Raw genomic sequence first — 22,560 nt, forward strand, 5'->3', positions numbered from 1 at the left:
GGATAGTCTGGAACTCAAAAACAACACTGCCGTGGGCAACTGTCATCAGGGTCTCGCAAAAATGAGGAACCCTCAATGGTGAGCCATGCTGATAATCTAAGGGAACATTTGTGCTTTCAATTTTAAGCCAAAGGATATGGTTTCCGGTTAGCTCACACACACATTAACCGTGAGCCCGTCACGTCCATTTCTGGCCGGATACGCAGCACGCACAATATTGCCGTTACAGGGGTGTTTTTATTGCAACTTGACCATGTAACTACTGTTCAGTCCTACAGGGGGCACTCAGCTGGATACAGGATTATTTAACAACTGCAGTAATCAGCCCAACAGGCTTACTGAAGACAGACCAGACTGTCATAGTCACTGGCTGAAATGCAAAGGCCGCGCTGCAAGGGGCCTCCTTGCAGAGGGAGGAAACAGCTTCTGTAAGCTGCTCTGTAAGGAAGGCCAAGTTTTATCCTCATCCCCCACTCAAATACCCTTCCCCCTCCCCCACGCCTGTTCACAGAAACCCATGACTTGTCTAAGGATGGCCCGTGTGCAAAGGGCACAGTGCAACAGGGAGACAAACCAGATCATGGGCTGCTGCTCTCTGCTAATTGCAGAGCTGGAAAAGTTTGTCAGATTAGAGGCCAACCCAATGGCAGAGGGGCAAAAATGTAGAGAAACTACAGCTGGGTCTACATGAAAAAGTGAGGTGGACCCAGTTACGTCGCTTAGGGATGAGGTATGTAGTGAAGCTGACCTGAACCCTGGTGTAGATGGCACTAGGTCAACTGAAGAATTCTTCCCATGACCTAGTTACTGCCTCTTGGGGAGGGGGATTAACTACAGCAATGGGAGAACCTCTCTGGTTGCTTTAGCGAGCATCTACATTGATGGGCTGCAGTGTTTCTAGTGAAGCAGTAGCTTAAGTTCTCAAACCCAGACCATATGAAGTTTGAGATCAAACAGCACTTCCTACCTTAGAATACAGAATCTCAGGAGATCATGTAGTCCAACCCCCTGCTCAAAGCAGGGCAAATTCCAGGACTTTTTCTTTTTTAAAACCCCAGTTCCCTAAATGGCCCCCTCAAGGATTGAACTCACAACCCTGGGTTTAGCAGGCCAATGCTCAAACCACTGAGCTATCCCTCCCCACTTGCAGCACCTCCTAACTCCAAGCTCTGGGACATCTCTCTTCAGGCATGGGTAGGGTGTAACCACCACAGCCCAAAAGAGGGGGAGCGGGGATTAGGGTGGTTGGGGAAGTGAAAGCTGCATGCCTGCCTCAGGGATGTCCTGGGATCTTGAGTCTTCTATGTCATTAACAGACCAAAGTCCCCGTGTCTCTGCAGAGTGGTGTAAACCCAACTCCCCCACAGGCTAAATAGAGCTTCAGATATTTGAAGGCCAGAACAGATCATCGTGATGGTCCTGTCTGAGCCCCTGCAGAACATGGGCCAGAGACTGTCTCCCCAAAACGACTGCATCAAGCTGCTAACTTTTGGTTGAACTACAGCAAATCTCCCAAAGCAATGAAAAATCCACCACTTCCCGAAGTAAATTGTTCCAATGGTTAATTATCCTCCCTGTTGAAACTGTTGAATTTGTCTCGATTCATCTTCTAGCCACTGGATCTTGCTTTCCTTTTTCTACTAGATTAAACTGCTTTCTCTAGGGAATCTTCCCATGTAGGTACTTGTAGACCGTGAACAAGTCACTCCTTCAACACCTCTTGGATAAACTAAACAGGCTGAGGCCTGGTCTACACAAGAAAACAAAATCTGTTTAACCATGTTGGTTGGGGTGTGAAAAATCCACACCCCTTAGCAGTGCAGGTAAACCAACCTAAGTCCCTGTGTGGACAGCAATTGGTCAAGGGAAAAATTCTCCCATTGACCTAGCACTGCCTACTTGGAAGGATTCTTGTGCTGATCTAAGTACCGCCTCGTGGGGAGGCAGATTAGCTTTGCTGATGGGAAGAATTCTGAATTCTACACTGAAGTGCTACAGCACAACAGCTGTCTGCTTTAGCATTTTAAGTGTAAACAAGCCCTGAGTTTCTTTAGTCTTCGGTATCGGTCAGTAGCAATCGATTGCTCGGGGATCGATATATCGTGTCGCATCTAGACACGATATATCGATCCCCGAACGCGTTTATATGGATTCCGGAACTCCACCAACCCCAACGGAGTCGCGGAGTCGACATGGGGAGCCGCGGACATCGATCCCGCGCCGTGAGGACAGTGAGTAATTCGATCTTAGATACTTCGACTTCAGCTACGTTATTCATGTAGCTGAAGTTGCGTATCTGAGATCGATTTTCCCCCGTAGTGTAGACCAGCCCTTCCTCTCAAAGGGAGGTTTTCCAGACCATGAATCTTCTTGTAGCTCTTTTCTGAACCTTTCCCAACTTGTTAACATCCTTATTTAAGTGCTTAAGTGCACACTAGAATTGGACACAGTCTTACTAATGCAGGAGCAAGCAAACATTTTGGGGTGTAGGTGCTGGGACTGAAGGGTTCAGAGGGCGGGAGGAGGATCAGAACTGGAGCAGGGGGGTGGGTGCAGGTTCTGGGGTGGGGCTGGGGATGAGGAGTTTGGAGGATAGGAGGGTTCCCCGGGCTGGGACCAAGGGGGTTTGGAGGGTGAGAGGGGGATCAAGGCTAGGGCAGGAGGTTGGGGCTCAGGGGTGCAGGCTCTAGGCAGCACTTACCTCAAACAGCTCCTGGAAGCAGCAGAGACACAACCAGGCAGCTCTGCGCACTGCCCCGTCCACAGGCACAGCCTCTACAGCTCCCATTTGCTGCAATTCCTGACCAATGGGAGCTGCGGAGGCAGCGTGCAGGGCAGAGCCCCCTGGTTGCCCCCTACAGGTAGGAGCCGGAACAGGGCCATGCCACTGCTTCCAGAAACAGCGTGGAGCAGCCCCGACCCTACTCCCTGGCTGGAGCAGGGCCATACCGTGGCTTCCGGGTGGTGCAGCCCCTGACCCTGCTCCCCAACTGGAGCAGGGCAAGCACCCCTCCCTCCCCAGCGGGACTCGAGGACCAGCTTAAGTCGGCAGGCAAGCTGTTTGCCCACCCCTGCAATAATGCTATACACAAAGATAACACCACTTCACTACTTCTACTTCATAGTCTCCAGTTTATACAGGAAAGAATCAGATTTGCCCACTTAGCTACAGTACTGCACTCTGAGCTCAGGTTCAGGGGTTATCTACCCTAATCCCCAAGTGCATTCCAGGAGACAGCCCCCCCCCCCCTCCGTCTTTGTTTCAAGATGTAGGGCCTTGCCTTTGGTCACATTAAGACACATTCAAATGAGCCCCCGCCCCAAGCGATTCAGATCTTTCCAAAGAACTGACCTGTTCCTGTCAATATTTACCATTCCCTCAGTTTTTGTGCCATCTGAAAATATTACCAAGGAGTATTTGCATCATCATCGTACGGGGAAACTGAGGCCCAAAGTCACACACAGCAAGTCAGTGGCAGGGCTGGGCATGGAACCCATTCTCTCTGCTCCAAGCACTAGACCACACTACTTCCCAAAGCAAGGGATAGAACCCTGGATTTTAGAGTCCCAGCTTCGGACCTAACCCCTAATCATTACCACTAATATTAGGCAGCTTTCTACGCAGATGCATTGTAAAGCTCCCAACACCCCTGCAGCCGCTCTGCCTAGGGGTTTAGCGTGGGTGCAAGTGGCTTTATGCTTAACTAGGAAGCAGGACTGCTGGCTGGAGGATCCCATCCACTACCCTCCCCCCCTTAAAAAAATACCAATAGAGGAGGTGTCCTCGGGTCTATTAACAGAAGCCATCTTTGTGCACTGATGCTCTGGAATTGCTGGGAGTATTAAGTCCCCACTCAGCGCACGGAGAACACAGACCGCACCAGAGAATTTGTGCCAGGGACAGCCAGAAAGGCACACAAGGCCCAGACAAAAAGAGAGACTGAACCGTGGGACTATTTAAAGGGCCTGCTATTTCTAAAAGCTGCTCTTCCTGTTCCCCTTCCTGACCAGTGCAGGGTCCTGCCTACCAGGAGCATTTAAAAAAACAAACAAACCACCAACCCTCAGAAAACACGACATCTCAATGAAATTGTTAAACGCCATTTGGAACATTTCCCTCCCACTTCCAGGCCTTCAGCCCTGCCTGTCCCTGCGTCCAAGGCCAACTGGAATGGCTGAGCTCCGGAGGATCACGTGACAAATGGATTAGCTTCCGAAGCACAGAGGAAACCTTCAGAACAGCTCTCCCTGGCCTACTGCTCCCAGGCCTCAATGCCCACGGGGGAGAGGAGGGACGCAGTCCCAAGGAAAAAATGACAGATTTACCTGGCGAGGAGACCCCAGATTAAGAGCTGGGCAAACCACTCCCTTCTCAATCGTTCCTAGTGCTGTTTTGAGCTATTTTAAAACCATTCCCCTGCTTTAAAAAAAAAAAACCAAAAAAAAACCTCCAGCCTTTGTGGACCCTTCAAGAGCAACTGTTTTTAATGAGCAAAACTAGCGCCAGGTGTTCTATAATCTCTCTCCCCAGCTGAGACCTCAGGCCAACGTTTTAGCAGACAGTCTGCAGAAGGCCTTGAACTGGGAGGGAGGGGAAGGGAGAAATCTCGGAGCAGCACAGACCGGAGCTCCTGGCCTCGCTATTCCATATTTCACTGCTCTCCCCCCTCCCCCCCCCCCCCCCCACAAACAAAATCCTGCACTGTTGGCAACTGGTAAAAAAAACAACAAAACAAAACACCAATGGCTGTGCTTGTGTGTGTGTTATTTATGCAACAGCTAGTGCTCATCTGTTCTAATTCCCCTCTCTGGGGGTAGACCCCCCAAAGCTGTGCTCACATGGAAGATCAATGCTAATTGTTGACATGATTCCCAGCTGGTGCTGACAAGGGAGTGGGGGTGGGGTGGAACCTTAGTACATGCAACAGGATCTGCCAGCTTAGCTTGTGTTTGGGGCACATCTGCCACCACAGCAGAGAGCGCCCCGCTTTGCCCAATGCACAATCGCAAACGGTCGGAAACAATGCGGCGCTGAACGCTTTACAGAGCGGGTACCTGGATTTTGTGGTGAAGGCAGATCATTCAGGTCAAAGGGAAGTGCTATGTTTATTTTAACACCAAAACAAGTTTTAGTAAGTTTTCACAAAAGCTGGCATGACGAGAAGTGACTTTGGATTGAAACCTTCCCTAACAATGTTTGCAAGAGTTGGGAATCTTCTGACTGCTCTAACTATTCAACCTCTCTGCTCTCCAGAAACAGCAAGAGAATAGGAGTGAGATGCAAAAGGCCATTTTAGTGGGTTTTGATCCCCAAAAGAGGGAATCTATAGGATGCAGTAAGATTGGAGATTTTGAACACTGCAGCCTTGAGTTAGCAGGAGACACAGAATACGAAACTGACATAAATCAAGTGAAATTGAACAGTATAATTTTATTGCCCAAGTTGAGTGAAATTCAAGAATTAAACAATATCTAAACAAGAGGAGATTTTTTTTAAAGCTATTAACCTGACAGCACCCCAAAAATAAGAAAGAATCAGTTGTTCAAGAAAAACAGGTGGTTGCCATGAATTTATTAGAGAACTACTGTTTTATCCCACGTCTAAGTGGGTGTATATTTGGGGGGCTTTCCTTCTTTCTAGAGGAACCTGCATTTCTAAACAGCATTTTCCTCTAAAACAAAGACTGCATGTACACAGCATCGTTCAGCTCTCAAACACTTGACAAGGTTGGGTATTATCACCCATTTTACAGATGGGGAAACTGAGGCAAAGGGAGAGAAAGTGATCAGTGAGTCAATGGCTGTGTACAGAATAAGATTTAAAAGGCGTGCAGTTAGCTTGAGAAGCACTTGTTTAGATATCTGATGTGGGGGACCGGCAATTTTTTTCCCCAATGTGCCAGGGACCAGTACCATATTATCAACCTATTCGACGCTCTTTTGAGGAAACTCACCACGGACCGGCAGCCAATGGGTCACAGACCGGTGAGAAGCACTCATCTAAACCACATCTAAGCTCAATTTTTTAGAACAAGGCAGTGTATACTTTAAACTGCTCAAGTCTAAAGCCAGCTAATTTGATCAGTTTACTGTATGTTAAAGCATACGCTGGCTTGTCCACACTGGATTTTTACTCCATGGCAGCCAACGTGTGCTATTACCACACCTGTAAAACCTAACATAGAAAGAGCCGGGAGCAGAACACAGACATCCTGACACCTCGACCTAGTAAAATTTCACAAGTTTTACCAGCATAGCAGTCAGTTTGGGGCGGTTATTTATTTTTTTAAACTAACACAGCTATTCTGGGAAAAGCCCTAGTATAGACAATGTTATATCACTATAAAAGTGCTTATAGCAATATAGCTTATGCTGATATAAGCACACTTACACCAATATAACTGTGCCCACAGTAGAGGCTATTGCCAGCATAGCTGAGGGTAGATAAAGCCCTCGTCTCCAGCTCTGACCACTAGACCGGCTTGCTTCCATTTCATTACTCAATGACTCGCACTTCACTGGCAGGCACCGCAAATCTCATACCTGTTCCTGAGCCATATTTTCTTCTCCCTGCCAACTAAAGCATTCCAAGCTTTCAGCATTATGCCACACCTAGGCTGACTTCTCTGGGAACACAGCATCAAGTTATGAGCCTACTTCTCCCTGCCGGACAACTTCTAAAGATCTCCAACTTCAAAGTTTTTCCCTCTGCACTTTCTTCTTTTGGGGCACTATAATTATTTTCGCTAAGATAGAAAGCAGAAAGGGATTCAGCCGAGCTTTGGAGGAGAGACGCTATTTATAAACAACCGTGTGCATCTAGAGTGTCTTTAATTTGGGGATTTACAAACATTAAGCTTAAGTCTCATAAGCCACATGGGAGCAGAAGAATATTACACCCTATTTAAGGATGGGGAAACTGAGGCACAAAGTGGGAACTGACTTGCCCAAGATCACAAGTCAGAGACAGAGCTGGGTACAGAACCCAAATCCCAGTTCCCCTGCTTTGAGCCAAAGAGAACAGTCTTAACTGAAATTTATCAGGGCACCTTCAAAGCCATGCATGGAGCCCTGGTGAACCATTCCCAGTTGCAGTTCAGCTAAGGGGGACCTGCGTCTTTGTTCTGCAGAGTACCACGCACGCTTCGGGGGGCATATAAGAAATACCACATTTACACAATGCTCCAAATTCACTCATAGCTTCCCCCAGTGATACACCCCCGTTTGTTTGGTAACCTATTCCAAAACCACAGCACCTATTTCAAAAATCCCTGCACCCAAGAGGTTTCCAGTACACCGCATTTCTCGCTTTCGGCCTTCCTGATCCCATCAGAGCTTGCTTATCTAGCAAATCTTCAGCGGTGTGATCTGCCAACTCAGTCACCCTTCAGCTTCCAGAACCAGGCACCCGGTGCGGTACTAACCTGCTAGAAGGGAGCTCTGTGGAGGAGTGCAGCAGGCCGGGAGGACCCGGCTCGAGTTTCACATGGAGGAAAAGGGGAGGGGGATGATAGAAAGCCACACTGGTTAAACAAGCAGCAGCAGCATGTTCTGCGCCTCAGCGTGACATCATGAGGTCAGGACTCAGCAGGGACAGCTGCAGTGGGAGGGAAGGTTTAGCAAAACAAGCCCCAAACTCCTCGGTGGCCACGGCTGGCCTTCTGGGAGGATGGCCCTGGCTAGGAGGCGCGGTTTAAGGCAGCAGCTACCCATCCGATGCTCGGCGCAGAGGCGCAAATCCTAGGCACCTCCACTGCCATCCTCTCTGCCTTGCCCCCAGCAACATCGACTAATTCGTGGGAGGAGCTCCATCTCCCTTGCCATCTGCTAGGGCTGGGATCCAGAGCTCACCGTGTCCATCCTTGCTCAGCATGGCAGGCTCAACACCACATTGGGGGGAGGAGGGGAGACAGGTATTCCAGGTCTCGGGGCTTCAGATTCTGTTCATCAAACCAGGGGGACAGCACCAGGAAAAGGGGGGAGATCAGTGAGGAAAGAGAAGACAAGCAGCAATCACAGCAAACACCGCTGGACTCCTGGGTTCCATTCCCAGCTACTCAGGATTTTATCCTGCTGCCCATCACCACAGCATCTGTGCGCCCTCCTCATCAAACCGCCAGCAGCAGTGAAGTCCCTAGCAGCCTTCATGGAGTTCCCCCAGCTCTTCTCCTTGTTCAGGGTGAAATCCAGGCTGTGCATGTGCTTGTTGCTTTGTGCCAGGTTTATTGAAGGCGGGTGTGTGTGTGTGTGTGTGTGTGTGTGTGTGTGTGTGTGTGTTAGGGTCGAGACCATCATTCTTGCCATGAGGAAAGGCTTTACCAAAGAGGAAGATTTGGCAGCATTTCCTCTGGAGTCGCTGTGGTAGGTTAGATTAGACAACAGTCAGAAGGCCTTTGTTCTGCTCCCAGCTCTGCCCCCTTCGCTGGGTGACCTTGAACCAGTCCCGTCACCGCGGTGCCTCAGTTTCCCCACTGCTAAAATTAGAGCCTCACAGGGAGATCGTGGACTTTCAAGTGCTTCGAGATCCCTGGATAAAAGACACTAGAGAAGGGCAAAGCAGCATGTAACCCAGAGGAAAGTAACAGCTGGCAAACAAGACGAGCATGGGTGGATATACAGGAGTGAGAATTTGGTGTTAGACCCACAAACCCATGGAAATGTCTCACCAGCACCATGCAGAATCCGAGCTGAAAGGGTGGGTGGGCAGACGTGCTGCTAGACAGATATTGTGCTAAAAGATTCCTAGATGTCTTGCAGGAAAAACAAGCATCAGTAGAAACCCCAGAGGCACAAGCTGGCTCCTTTTCACCTTGATGGGCAGTATTAAGCCTCAAGAGGCTAGTTAAAACACAGGCATTGTTAACTTCTGTCTATGACAGAGCAACTCAGCAAGTGTCCAGGTGCTTTTAGAAGCCGTGATCTTTATGCCAAGCCCCTGGCTCTTCCTGCGTTGACGGAAGCCACAAACGCACAAAAGACCTGGAGTGCCCCAACTTCTGGGGTTAACCTGCAATTTCCTTTTTCTTCAAACACTAAAGCCCCTCTGAAGAAGAGCTCTGTGAGCTCAAGGGCTGGGCCAACCAAAGATATTCCCTCCCCCACCGTGTCTCTCCAATATCCTGGCACCAAAAGCTTTCCCTGTCATATGCACTTTAACAGAGATGACAAGCTCAAACCCCTCATAGGCATTAAGAGATGAAAGCCTCGACCCTCAGAGGTAGGGAAGAATCATTCCCATTTCACAGATAGGGAAACTGAGGCATGGTGAGGTGACAAAGGACACACAGCAAGTAAATAGCAACACTCAGAACAGAACCCAGACGTCCTGACTCCTTGGTCTGTATTCCAATTGGTTTCTTGTACTCTCCTGGCCCCAGCTACCCAACAAATCGAGCCCAAAAGATATCATGAGGCCTGTCCCCAACCATGACAAAGCAGAGGGACGTAGCTCTTGCTGCTAACTCAGTACAAAATTCATAATCAAATTGTCACCTTAGAAGATGCTGGGCACCTGCTCTGTGAGGCGCGACTTCCATATATGACTCAATTCAGCTGTTTCATGGGCTACTGCTGAGCCACGGGGTCATTTCCAGTATGTGTCTTCCCCCACCCAACAAATGAAATAGACCCAGAGAGAGACACGGAGCTTTCCACAAAAGGCTGGGCTGAGATCAACCAAGGAAAGGATTGAAGGTTCAGCCCCAAAGGAGAAGGTTTCAGAAGGGCATGAACAGATGAGAACAGAGGTGGAGCTGCGCTCTCTCTGCATGCTGGAGCAGGGCTGTTTGGGACAGGGCTAAGAGGGCTTCAAAGATGGTTTTTCAATTGGTGAAAAGTCTCCATCCCTAGGTGTTTCCAAAGCCATGCTACAAAAATGGTCAGCAAGGGGGCCTAATCTAGGAGCTTTTGGGGGTACAGGATCCAAGTCAGTGGCAAGGACATTGCTACATTTGCCCTGAATCTCTAGGCTTTTGTAGCTTACAGAACGTGGTTCCCAACAAAGTCAGTTATTGTTGGAACGATTTCCTGACATGGAGATAAGCGAGTGTCTCACAAGGGACGGTTTGTAAGGAATGCCTCTAGGCCACACCTCATGTGCTGGTGCATCTCCAGAAGGATGGGCAAGAAACTGAGTGCTCCTCATAGACCCAGCTCTGCAGACCCCAGCATGTGCTGCTGCTGACCTCACACATACAAGGTGACAGAGACACCTTCACCCCCTTCCTCTGATATCCCGACCAGCTCGATTTGTTTCAGGAGCCTGTTCCGCCTCGGTTTTAAATCCCACTGTGGATTAGCGCCAGCCAACCACCTTGATCCACTCTCTCTATGCTCCTCCCTGCTTGTCTAGCCACATAATCTACCCTTTGGTGCAAGAGCCTTCTCCTCTACATCTCCCGCCACTCCATGAACCCCACTACCACACAGTCTCTCCTTTCCCTACCCTCCATGGCCCGCCCTCTCTCCCACATCAGCAACTGAACCCTCCCTGGCCAGGAAGGACAGGTAACCGCTGCGCTCCCCAAAAACGGTCTGGTCAGAATTCCAACCTCCAACCCCACCTGATCCATTCCAGATAGGAGTATTTTACAGCACAGCCGAGAAGAAATAAAAGCAGCAGGGTTTTAGACGTTAGCCGCTAGATGCAGGAAGTGTGGCCGCTCTACAGTCTGTTACAGAAAATGTTACTTTTCAAGGCTCTACCAGAGCTTAATTATGAATGTACCCTGGTGGAATCCATGGCTGCCCACTCGCTTAGTGAGGACAACCCGTTACTTCCTGGAATCAGTTCCCTTGTGTCCATTTCTCTTGGGAAAGGGCCCGTATCTATTCCCTGCCCTCATGCCTTCCTGTCTCTGGAGTGCTCAGTGATGGCTCCTTTCACCTCTCCAGAGGCCCAGGTAGGAAACAATACTCAGCCACACCTATTGATCTGACATTGGAAGCCATTCAAGGCTGTTTCCCCCTCCCTTCCCAGGGAGGGGTGGGTGATTGGAATTTGGCCATTATGCATGTTTCCTTGCGCAATGCCCCCTCCCACTCCCCAGCAAAGACGCACCCTACAGCGATGAAAGTCTACAGCCTACACCACTTCCCTGAGCGGCAGTAGCTAGGGTGACAGAAGCATTTTCCGTTGACCTCGCTGCGTCTACACGGGGTTAGGCTGGCATAGCTCCAGCGCTCGGGGGTCTGAAATCTTCACTCCTGAACGCTGTAGCTATGCCAGCCACCCCATCAGAGACTCATTCACCTGCACATCTACCAATGTGCCAGCAATGCCCCTCTGCCATGCACACTGGCCAACCCAGACAGTCTCTACGCAAAAGAATAAATGGACACAAATCCAATGTTTTTGAATGTTATCATTCCTGACCAGTCGGAGAACACTTCAGCCTCCCTGGTCACTCAACTACAGAAAAAAGTCGCAATTCTTCAACAAAAAAACCTTCAAACACAGACTCCAAACGAGAAACTGCAGAACTGGAATTAATCTGCAAACTGGATACCAGCAGATTAGGCTTAAATAAAGATTGGGAGTGGATTGGTCATTACACAAAGTAAAAACTATTTCCCCGAGCTAATTTTCCCTCTACTGTTACTCACACCTTCTTGTCAACTGTTTGAAATAGGCCATCCTGATTATCACTACAAAAGCTTTTTCTCCTGGTGATAATAGCTCACCTTAATGGATTAGTCTTGTTAGAGTTGGTATGGCAACACCCATGTTTTCATGTTCTCTGTGTATATATATCTTCCTACTGTATTTGCCATGCATGCATACAATGAAGTGGCCTTTAGCCCATAAAAGCTTATGCCCAAATAAATGTGTTAGTCTCTAAGTTGCCACAGGTACTCCTGTTCTTTTGGTAACCTAAGAGTAGACCAGGCCTAAAACTCATAAGGACTCTCAAACATCACTCCCCCAGGAAAATCATAAAATTATAGAATATCAGAGTTGGAAGGGACCTCAGGAGGTATCTAGTCCAACCCCTGCTCAAAGCAGGACCAATTCCAAGTAAATCAAGAGGCAGAACCTGATGACCGTTGGCCGGCCTGCCCAGAGACGAGATGGAGGAGCTTGTGTCCACGGGGAAGTTACTCTGGAATAAGGTAGGGTGTCCAGTTAAAGCATGAAAGCTATTCTGAAATTAAAATGCCCATGGGTAGAGGAATTCCAGTAAATCCACCCACCACAAGGAAAAGAACCCATATCAGTAAGAGCATAGCTTTGGCAGCATAGCTGCGTGCACACTAGGCTCTACGGGCTTCTGCTGGCACGGCCATGCTGGTCAGAGATCACACCTCTTCACAGCCCACGTAGCTGTGCTGGCAGAGGTCTGTAGTATAGACACAGTCTAATGCAGTGATACTCAGACCTCAGTGGTTCCGGAGCCAAATTAGCGATCAACGTTACCCACATATAAATAAATAAAATTCGGACCAAGTATTATTTTATCGACTACGGGCTTGTCTACATCAGAAAGTTGCAGCGCTGGTGAGGGAGTTACAGCGCTGCAACTTTGAAGGTGTACACATCTGCAGGGCACCACCAGCGCTGCAACTCCCTGTTTGCAGCGCTGGCCGTACTCCCGTTTTGTCTCGGGTGTAGAGGATCCAGCGCTGGTGATCCAGCGCTGGTAATCCAATGTAGACAGTTACCAGCGCTTTTCTTGACCTCCGTGGAAGGAGGAAGCCTCTGGTAATCAAGCTGGTTTCCTTTCCCGGTTTGCTCTCTCGGTCCCGGAGCCAGCCAGCAAACCGCAGGGAAGGAGACCTGCTTGCTCGGGGTTCCGGGACCGAGAGAGCAAACCGGGAACGCCGCGGTTTGCTCTCTCGGTCCCGGAACCCCGAGCAAGCAGGTCTCCTTCCCCGCGGTTTGCTGGCTGGCTCCGGGACCGAGAGAGCAAACCGCGGCGTTCCCGGTTTGCTCTCTCGGTCCCGGAACCCCGAGCAAGCAGGTCTCCTTCCCCGCGGTTTGCTGGCTGGCTCCGGGACCGAGAGAGCAAACCGCGGCGTTCCCGGTTTGCTCTCTCGGTCCCGGAACCCCGAGCAAGCAGGTCTCCTTCCCCGCGGTTTGCTGGCTGGCTCCGGGACCGAGAGAGCAAACCGCGGCGTTCCCGGTTTGCTCTCTCGGTCCCGGAACCCCGAGCAAGCAGGTCTCCTTCCCCGCGGTTTGCTGGCTGGCTCCGGGACCGAGAGAGCAAACCGCGGCGTTCCCGGTTTGCTCTCTCGGTCCCGGAACCCCGAGCAAGCAGGTCTCCTTCCCCGCGGTTTGCTGGCTGGCTCCGGGACCGAGAGAGCAAACCGCGGCGTTCCCGGTTTGCTCTCTCGGTCCCGGAACCCCGAGCAAGCAGGTCTCCTTCCCTGCGGTTTGCTGGCTGGCTCCGGGACCGAGAGAGCAAACCGCGGCGTTCCCGGTTTGCTCTCTCGGTCCCGGAACCCCGAGCAAGCAGGTCTCCTTCCCTGCGGTTTGCTGGCTGGCTCCGGGACCGAGAGAGCAAACCGCGGCGAAGCTGGTTTCCTTTCCCGGTTTGCTCTCTCGGTCCCGGAACCCCCCTTGAAGCCGCCCAACAGCGCTGCAGTGTGGCCACATCTAACACCACTTGCAGCGCTGGTTGCTGTAAGTGTGGCCACTCTGCAGCGCTGGCCCTATACAGCTGTACTAATACAGCTGTAACAACCAGCGCTGCAAAATTTTAGATGTAGACATGGCCTACAATTGGTTAACAACACAGTAAACGCATCCTGACTGATTAGCGAGTTAGACTAGTTGATAATGAATCACCCAGCCTTTTAATATCATGTGCTGCAAAGAGCTGCAGGAGACCCACTAAAGAGCCACTTGCAGCTCCCGGGCCTCAGTCTAAGTATCACTGGTCTGCAGTCTGATTTACACTTACAACTTATACTAGCACAGCTATGTCGATTAGGGGTGTGATTTTCTGCTGACACAGCTATGCCAGTACAAGCCCTAGTGTAGACGCACTTATAGCTGCATAAAGGTGTTTTGGCTGGTATCAACTGTCTCTTAGGGCTAATTACACCAGGCAGTTTGCAGGCACAGCTGCATCAGCTAGGAGAGGCTTGGTCTACACTACAGAGTTAGGTCGGTGTAAGGCACCTTTCGTCATCCTAATTACACCAGTGTACATACACCAGCCTTGCTCCCGTCGACGTTGGTGCCCCACACACCACCATGACAACTCCACGAGAGGCGTAGGCCTTATGTCAGGGTGATGCAGGGTCCGTGTAGACACTGCAGGTTGAGCCCCTGGCTGTCACTTTTATCTCCTGGCTGCTCAGCCTGCATGGAATGCGTACAGCCAAATCGCAGTCCCGTTCCTAGGGAATGGAGAGCCACATCGCAAGCACTTCTGGTGCTAAGTGGCCCCCTTGTTGGGGGATTCAGCAGAGAGGGTGAGGACTGAACGGGCCAGAGGGATTAAACTCTCCCTCGCATGAGGTGGCCCCTCCAGATTAGGGTGAACAGATGTCCTGATTTTATAGGGACAGTCCTGATATTTGGGTCTTTTCCTTATATAGGCTCCTATTACCCCCCACCCCCATCCTGATTTTTCACACTTGCTGTCTGGTCACCCTACTCCAGATCGAGCAGAGGAAGAGTGCAACACCTTCTGCTGGCCATGAACTCTCTGGGCTTGTCTACATCAGAAAGTTGCAGCGCTGGTGAGGGAGTTACAGCGCTGCAACTTAGGAGGTGTACACATCTGCAGGGCACCACCAGCGCTGCAACTCCCTGTTTGCAGCGCTGGCCGTACTCCCGTTTTGTCTCGGGTGTAGATGATCCAGCGCTGGTGATCCAGCGCTGGTAATCAAATATAGACACTTACCAGCGCTTTTCTTGACCTCCGTGGAATAAGCAGGTATCCCAGCATACCTGAGGAAGCCTCTGGTAATCAAACTGGTCTCCTTCCCCGGCTTGCTCTCGCGTTCCCCGAACCCCGAGCAAGCAGGTCTCCTTCCCTGAGGTATCCAGGGTGGTTCGGGGAACGCGAGAGCAAACCGCGGCGAAGCTGGTTTCCTTTCCCGGTTTGCTCTCTCGTTCCCCGAACCCCGAGCAAGCAGGTCTCCTTCCCTGAGGTTTGCTGGGTGGTTCCGGGAACGCGAGAGCAAACCGCAGCGAAGCTGGTCTCCTTTCCCGGTTTGCTCTCTCGTTCCCCGAACCCCGAGCAAGCAGGTCTCCTTCCCTGAGGTTTCCAGGGTGGTTCGGGGAACGTGAGAGCAAACCGCGGCGAAGCTGGTCTCCTTTCCCGGTTTGCTCTCTCGTTCCCCGAACCCCGAGCAAGCAGGTCTCCTTCCCTGAGGTTTCCAGGGTGGTTCCGGGAACGCGAGAGCAAACCGCAGCGAAGCTGGTCTCCTTTCCCGGTTTGCTCTCTCATTCCCCAAACCCCGAGCAAGCAGGTCTCCTTCCCTGAGGTTTGCTGGGTGGTTCCGGGAACGCGAGAGCAAACCGCAGCGAAGCTGGTCTCCTTTCCCGGTTTGCTCTCTCGTTCCCCGAACCCCCGAGCAAGCAGGTCTCCTTCCCTGCGGTTTGCAGGGTGGTTCGGGGAACGCGAGAGCAAACCGCAGCGAAGCTGGTCTCCTTTCCCGGTTTCCTCTCGCGTTCCCCGAACCCCCCTTGAAGCCGCCCAACAGCGCTGCAGTGTGGCCACATCTAACACCACTTGCAGCGCTGGTTGCTATAAGTGTGGCCACTCTGCAGCGCTGGCCCTATACAGCTGTACTAATACAGCTGTAACAACCAGCGCTGCAAAATTTTAGATGTAGACATGGCCTCAGCCATGGTCAGGATTTCAAGGCAGAGCCAAGGGTCAAGGCTAAATTACCTTACAGGGCCATGGGAGTATTTTTGGAGGAGGGAGCCAAGGGGCTCCCTCCTTATGACTATTGTTCTGCTGTGCTTCCACGTACTTTCATTTAACCCCCGCAGCCCATCAGCAGCTCTGCTCAGGGAATCGAGATCTGTAGCATCCAAGGAGCCCAGGAATTAAGTCTCACAACCCTCTTTACCGACAGGGAAATGGAAGCTGCGAGAGGTGGAAGTGACTTACATAAGCTCCCACAGTGAGTCAGTGCAGAGGCTAGGAACAGAACCCAGGAGTCCTAGTTCCCAGTCCCTTCACTAACAGGCAGCTCTTAACATTGCTCCATGCTGAACGGGAAGATCATAGAAAATCAGGGTTGGAAGGGACCTCAGGAGGTATCTAGTCCAACCCCCTGCTCCTAACAGCCTCACTCATTAGAAAGATCCAGCGAAACCAGCTTATGATGATCTCAGATCAAGTGGAACGCCACTTATTCTGACCAAAGCCAAGCCACTTCCCATTTCACAGGTGGGGAAAATGGAGGCACAGAGAAGGGAATAACAATACTCCTCGACAGCTGTAAAGCGCTTTGAGTTCCTTCGAGGAAAAACAACTATATTACAGGCCTCTAGTTAGAACAGGGGTCGGCAACCTTTCAGAAGTGCTGTGCTAAGTCTTCATTTATTCACTCTAATTTAAGGTATCACATGCCAGTCACACATTTTAAAACTTTTAGAAGGTCTCTTTCTATAAGTCTATAATATAGAACTAAACTATTGTTGTATATAAAATAAATAAAGTTTTAAAAATGTTTAAGAAGCTTCATTTAAAATTAAATTAAAATGCAGAGCCTCCCGGACCAGTGGCCAGGACCCAGGCAGTGTGAGTGCTCACGTGCCGCCTTCGGCATGCGTGCCATAGGTTGCCTTCCCCTGAGTTAGGAGGTTGCCTTCCCCTGAGTTAGGAGGACACCTCTGCAAAGACAAACAATGGCTTCTCTCCAGTGACAGGGAACAGAAAAGGATCTAAGCTAAATATACGTCTGCCTGAAGATTTTGTACCTGCTATTTTATCTTTTTTTAAACAAGCCAGACTTAAGTTCACTGTAAGAAATAAGTCGCAAAATCCCTCTGTTTTTTCCAGATGTCTCCTTTGTGCATTTAACAGTACCTTCTTTGTGCTTTTCCCCTGTGTGTTAATAAGCATTTTGATTATACAGGATTAACAGAAAAACTAGGCACAAATTTCCCCCTTTTGCTTGTGTAGGTGCTGCTGTGTGAAAGAGGGGAGAGAACGAGATATAAAAAAAGAAATAAGGAGGACCAAGGGGGCAGATAATATACCTGAAATCATCTTAGCTTATTTTTTAAAACTGACTAGCTCTCACCATGGCAGCACGCTTTAAAATCGCTCCCCAGCTTCTGGAATCAAATCTAGGAGTGGAACCCAGCGGTCCTGATGCCCAGCCCCCTTCGCCCATCAGTAGCCAACACTGTTCTTCCTGGATCCACACCCAATGTACGGATTCCACCCCAGGAATTTAACTACTGAGGCAGGTGCACTGAGAATTCCAACTTGAACCCTTTTACAATAGGAAATCCTAAGAACTGTTGTGCAAAGTTTGGGGAAGTTCCAGTTTCCCCATGGAGCAAGCAGGGAACCCAAGGAACAAAGCAATAAATTGAAATGAAACCCTAACTCCCAGTCCTGCGCTCCATCTACCAGCAGATCACAGCTGTCCCTGCAGGAGAGGAGACATAAACCCGACTAGAGGCTGGTTAGTGATTAAATTCCCATAGGTTTAACAGCATTAAGTCTCTACCATCTGCTAATTTCTGGAGACACCAAACAAACAAGTGGTGGCTGAGATCCAGGGCTGCTTAGAATTTGGCCAGCCTGGAAAATGAAGTTTTTAAACATTGGCAGGCTTTTGTTTAAGTTGTTTTTTTAACACAAACTGGTCTCAGCATCAACACGAGGAGAAAGGAGCGATTCTGTCAAACAAAACAAAACCCGACAGAGTCTGAGTAACGGCCGGTCTAAGGTGGAAAACGAGATCCCATGGGACAGTACTCTGCACTCGGGACAGTGTCCACACTACAGGCTTCCGCCAGCCTGAAGAATGAGATCTCTGACGGACAAAGCTATGCTGGCAGCCCTGTGCTAGCGGCGATACAGCTACAGCAGCTACCCTGTGCTTTTGCCAGGGTAGCGTATCCCGCTCTAGGGGCTGGAATAAGCTATAAGTGTGTGCAGTTTGGTGGTACAAACTTCAAACACACTAGGAGCACTTTGCAGGTTTAGCACCTACACTAGCAAAGCACTCCTGGCATAGACAAGGCCTACGCAGTGGATAATTCACCGAGATCTAGGCGAGCACTAAGCATTACCACTCCCACCCCCAGTATTAATTCTATTTTACAGATGGGGAACTAAGGCCTGAAATCTAGAACTGACTTACCCCAAGGTCACAGTGCCAGGACCCGTCTACACTAGGAACGTGCCCCGATTTCACACATCTGGGCAGTAGCATCAGTGCTAAGCCCTGGTGTAGAGAGGGGAAGCCGCATCAAGCGATAATTTGCATTTGCACTCATTTAGCCAGCCGTCAAGTTGCACAGATGCAAGTCGCGCCTCAGCCTGGCATTGCCACACACGCAGCGGGCACTGAGGTAATTCCCTAATGCAGCTAAGGCCTGATTTTCCCGGCAGAGAAAGGAAGAAAAGCTACTGTTTCTAGTACCACTAGACAATGCTGTTTAGTGAGTAAGGCAGTGCTATCGTAGCTACTGAATCATGCCACCAGAATAGCACAAACAGGTTAAAATGAACATTTTATGAAGCAATGGGTAATATTACATTCCTCTCCAGCAGTAGTGTTCCAGTAGTGGCCTAGAGACTTCAATCAACATTTTGTAAAGCGTTCTATACGCACGTAGTATGAGACAGCAGCTACCCCAAAGAGCCTGCAATCCAAGCAAGACAAAGGTGGGAGGAAAGGAAATATCCCCATTTTCCAGATGGGAAATCGAGGCATAAACAGAGGAAGCAACTCACCCAGTGGGTCAATGACAGTCAGCAGTTGAACCCCCTTGTATTTCCTGAGTCCTACTTCAATGTTTTAACCATACGGCAATGGAGACTTCCCAGACCTGGAAATCTACAAACCCCTTTACCATCTACTGGTGCATTTCTAACATACCCTCCCCACGTCATCCGGCATCAAAAACAACACCCAGATTGATGTTCTGAGATTGATGTTCTGAGATTTCTAGAGGACCCCACTGTTATCTTTATGCCAATGGACTTTCATTCTGTTTTCACCATATTAAGTTTTATAATGCAAGTTTCAGACTCAGCCAGGATCTCTCCTTTCAGTCCAACACTGAAAACAGATGATGTCACACATGTATAGCAATGCCAAGGGGGAAAAGGAAGGAGATAAAGTAGTTCTCTCACTCTAGACACACACACACACACACCAGTGACCCTGTTCCATAACTGCACACAGCTTCTATTAGCACATTAATATTTGTACAGTATCCAGAAGTGTTTAGATGCTTTCCGGTACAAATAAATTAAAGCCTGCAAAACATATTGTAAGGGACAATCCTACATTAGCAAAAGCAGAGATTAAAACAGATGACCTAGAAGATTCCAGAAGTCAGAGATGGAAGAGATCAAGAAAACCGTATAAGGTCCCTGTCCTTGCAAAACGCTGAGCGAACGATGCAGGACGTGCACCACACAAGAGTAGGCCCCTAAAAGGAACAAAAACAACATATCCGCGTCAGAAAAACCTGCTATTTGGGTAATTTTCTGAAATGCTTCCACCACTGCTAAGGCCTGATGTTACAATCAGCCGCAGGCAGACACCTGCATCTTTGCAGAGCCCTACGGGTTTCACTTGGTCTCCATGCAAAAGTAAGGTCCCCCCTACACAGCTGAGACTGCAGGATTAAGGCCAAAGGTGAAAGCACAGGTATAGCTCACTGGTGTTCATACCACTGTCCTCTACACCAGAATAGGAAGACAGCGGTAAAAACCCCTGCACACCTGATCTATGCTAGAGACGGTGGAACTGCTAGCATCGACGGAACCACACTGTGTCACAGAACAGACGGGCGATTTTTCACACACTCAAATAGACTGTCATCAGTGACTGCTGGCCCTCATGCTAAATCCTGGGACATTGCTTAGATCAGATACAACCTAAACATCAGAAGAAAGCAGATCTTACTTACAGCCGACTACAGAGAGATTTAATTCTGTTTAAAAATCTGATCTTCTTCCCACAAACAACTTTATTTTGCAGAGCCACAAGACTGCCCTGCGATATGATTCCGCAGAGTCACAGACTAGAAAGAGGCGGCTTTCTGGGGGAGATGCCCAGGAGGCCGTAACTGGGTCTGAAGCAAAACACCAAACGCCCAGGATGTCTAACAACCCTTCCTCCTATCAAACAAAAGGCAAGCGGCCTCAAAAGGAAGTGACCGAAGCCCAGGATAGACTGAAGCAGAATGGAACAGTTACATTTTAATACTGTACACAACTTCCTTGCAGAACCCATCCCCCTTCCCACAAGGTTCAACCCTGATCGTCCACTCCTTTGTATTACACCCACCCACGCACACATAGGGAGAGTTGAGGGAATAAAAGGGTCTCAGAGCAGGACCACCTACCCAACCCCTTGTTTCCATTTCAGGAGTTTGAAGGGCTGTGCGGTGAGACACCCACAGGAGCTCGGGGGTGGCCATAGAGGGGACAGTCCCTGAGTGCAAGAGCACTATTATTTGCTCCCACTGAGCTGGGGGGAGACGACCCCCCAATCCAGACTCCACTCCCCTTAAATTGGTGGCCCATAATGAGATCCCCCTTCAGTCACCTTCTCCATAGTCCAGGGTCCCAGAGAAATACCCCCTATTCAAACAACCTTCCCCAGGCACTGGGGAGCTGAGGGAGATCCCAGGAATGGGAGAGTCCCACAAAACCTCCATTAGCCACTTCCCCATTTGGGGGGCACCTAGTCCCCTTAGTCATACACTCCTCCCTGACATCTGGGGGAAACCCCATAAAACTCCCTTGTTCACCTTCTCCGTGTTTGAGGAGGACCAGAGAGACACGCCACCTTAGTCACACCCTCCTCCCCAGGAAATGAAGGGCCACCAGAGCCTGCTATTCACTCTCTGTGTCTGAGGGTGCCTAGAGACCCCTAAGAACCTGGGGGGCGGGGGAGGGGCTTGAGGCCTCTTTTTTAATTTTCCCCATTTGGGGCACTCCCCTATTCCCACCTCTTCCCTGGGAATCAGGGGCTCCTGGGGAGACCCCTTTATTTCCCTTCCCCACTCGGGGGTACAGAAACACCCCTCCCCCTTACTCCCCACGTGCTGGGGGGCAGGGAGACCCCCCAGGAACTGGGGGCCCGCATAATACGACCCCCCCTTATTCCCCATTTGGGGCACTCCCGTATTCCCACCTCTTCCCTGGGAATCAGGGGGCTCCTGGGGAGACCCCTTTATTTCCCTTCCCCACTCGGGGGTACAGAAACACCCCTCCCCCTTACTCACTCCCCACGCGCTGGGGGGCGGGGAGACCCCCCAGGAACTGGGGGCCCGCATAATACGACCCCCCCTTGTTCCCCATTTGCATTGTACGGGGGCGCCCAGGCACTGGGGTGCAGCCCCCGCTCCAGGCCGGCGAGGATCGGGGGGTCTCGGCGCGGGGGGGGGATTTACCCGCTGGCCCCTGGGCTCAGGCGGCGGCGGCTCCTCCCCGGCTGGCCGGGCGCTGCGGAGGAGGGTCCCGGCTCCAGCTCCTGGAGGGGGGGGGCGGCTCCGATCCCAGCCCCAAGGCCCCTCTCCGGCTACAGCTGCTCCTCAGCCACTTCCTGCTTCACCCTCCTCCCCCCGCCCCCTGCCCGCTGGGGCTCGCCCCTCCCTTACACCGACCCCATTGGCAGGCGGGCCTGGCACTCAAGGGCTCTTCCCACCCTCCTCCCGCTCCATTGGCTATATTATCTCTCACTCAAGGGCTTCCTTCTCTTATCTCATTTCCCATTGGTTGGAAACAAGCAACTCCGAGGCTGATACCGCCTACCGTATGCTGTTCCCATTGATGGTCGCTTGTGCCACTCAAAGGCTACCCCCGCCTATGTCATACCCCATTGGTCTGAAGCACAGCGGCTGCAGCCACTATCTCGTTCTCCATTAGTCGGGAAATATGTCAATTATCTCTGCTCCGCCCACTCTGATCCTCGTTGGCTCTCCTGACTGTCACTCAAGGGCTGATCCTCGCCTCTATTGGCCAGAAAGCTTGACAATCAAGATGACACCCAACTGCCTAGCCTAATACTGGGGAGCCCCATACTCAACTGGATGACTCCCTAGGCCGATTGGTTGAGGACAATCCCTGAAGGGCTTCCCCGTTAGCTAGGGAGGCTGTCACCCCGCGACCCCAAACCCCAAGGACCAGCGGAACGTAGCTCAGGAATGGCCTCCTTCCACGCCCAAGTCCATTGGCTGCCATGGAGAGGGATCCCTCACTCTGTCCTTCCAATTGGCCTGGGCATCTGTCACTCAAAACGTTCCTCACAAAATCTCAGCTCAATTGGCGAATAAAGCTGTCATTCACATCAGTTCCTACCCATTGCCTTCCCTATTGGGTGGCGGGTATGTTAATCAGGACTAACCACTCACATTTTATTGGATGCCTTGTGCATTGCCTACCTTACCCC

General features: G+C 50.6%; 1 protein-coding gene across 1 annotated transcript in view; it reads right to left on the reverse strand.

The window, feature by feature from the left end:
* ZNF687 (zinc finger protein 687) overlaps positions 1-21,700 on the reverse strand; it is a 52,684-nt gene extending 30,984 nt beyond the window's left edge. Inside the window, exon 1 of the mRNA XM_030541779.1 lies at positions 21,563-21,700. The gene's annotated coding sequence lies outside the window, so the exon portion shown is untranslated. The remainder of the gene's footprint in view (positions 1-21,562) is intronic.
* Between the last annotated feature and the right edge of the window lie 860 nt (positions 21,701-22,560).

This window comes from Gopherus evgoodei, chromosome 24 (assembly GCF_007399415.2).
Source record: "Gopherus evgoodei ecotype Sinaloan lineage chromosome 24, rGopEvg1_v1.p, whole genome shotgun sequence".
In the NCBI taxonomy this organism is placed as follows: Eukaryota; Metazoa; Chordata; order Testudines; family Testudinidae; genus Gopherus; species Gopherus evgoodei.